This window comes from Neofelis nebulosa, chromosome 10, assembly GCF_028018385.1.
Source record: "Neofelis nebulosa isolate mNeoNeb1 chromosome 10, mNeoNeb1.pri, whole genome shotgun sequence".
NCBI lineage: Eukaryota > Metazoa > Chordata > Mammalia > Carnivora > Felidae > Neofelis > Neofelis nebulosa.
The window spans coordinates 64,849,818-64,851,176 of record NC_080791.1 but is presented as its reverse complement, the minus strand read 5'-3'; positions in this window follow the sequence as shown (position 1 = coordinate 64,851,176).

Below are 1,359 nucleotides of genomic sequence, written 5' to 3'. Positions count from 1 at the left end.
AGTTTTCTTCTGATGAGCAGCGCTTATCTACTGAATGTTAGATGGAATGTGTGGGTGTTTCTGCTGCTCTGAGGCCCTGGGGTGCTTCATCTCTCCCAGCCCCAGATGGGCCAGGGCCTATTATGTATGAAAGGGGAGGTGACGGGATTGTCCCACCCACCCTTTTAATCCCAGCACCACCAAGAAGAAGTGAACTAGTGGGTTTGGGCTAAGTGGACCCAGGCTTGGCTGGGGTCTGACTAGAAAAGAAGATCTGTTTCCCTCAGTGCCCAGGACCTAGCTTGTTGGGCTCCTGCTTAAGGGAGGTGAGTCATCCCTAACTCACCTCCAGCTCTTTGAGTCCAAATGGCCTGAAGCCTAGATACCAGATCTCCTTGGCACCCTCTAGTGCTATCTTTTCTTGCTGTCTCCTGAATTAGCTCTGCCAACAGCAGAGATTTTCAGGGGAGCCTGAGAGTTTATTGTAAATCACTCCTGTGTCAATAGGCTTGCTTTTCCAAACTACCCCAAGACTTGCACCCAAAGTCCCTTGTATCCTAACATACTCTGAAAATTTTTTTCTCACTTTTTGGTGCATAGTTAAAATGCTGGCATTTGAATCTCAGTGGCTTTCCCCACTCCCAAATACCTTTTTCTAGCTCTCAGACATTTTGCTACTGAGATGGATTTCCCATTGGTTATAGATCAGAGGGGTAGTTCTGGACTCTGAAGTCTTCTAATTGTTGCTTCTCTTCTTCTGAAGACTGCCACTCTGTCAACATATTAGCTCTATATTTTAAACACATTTCAAGATCCTGTTCTCTCTAGTGGGGGATAGCAGTTAGTCTAACGACATGGTTTCTGCATCTGTCTTCTATGGTTTTTCTTTTCACATCTTTCTGTTCCTATTTACCCAGGTCATAGACAATGATTTAAATCCTGCCTCTTTGCCCACAGGTCTGGCTCTGGAAAATTCTGGAAAACCACTTTTCTCTCAAATTTCTTATCTGGAGTAACCCCTAAGATAGTTTCTGTGATGATCAAGAGAGATAATACTTAGAAATCATGGGGAAAAATAACCCAGTGAAGAAATGGGCAAAAGACATGAATAGACACTTTCCCAAAGAAGACATCCAGATGGCCAACAGACACATGAAAAGATGCTCAACATCACTCATCATCAGGGAAATATAAATCAAAACCACACTGAGATACCACCTCACATGAGTCAGAGTGGCTAACACTAACAACTCAGAAAACAAAAGATGTTGGTGAGGATGTGGAGAAATAGGAACCCTCTTGCACTGTTGGTGGGAATGCAAACTGGTACAGCCACTCTGGAAAATAGTGTGGAGGTTTCTCAAAAAATTAAAAATAGAA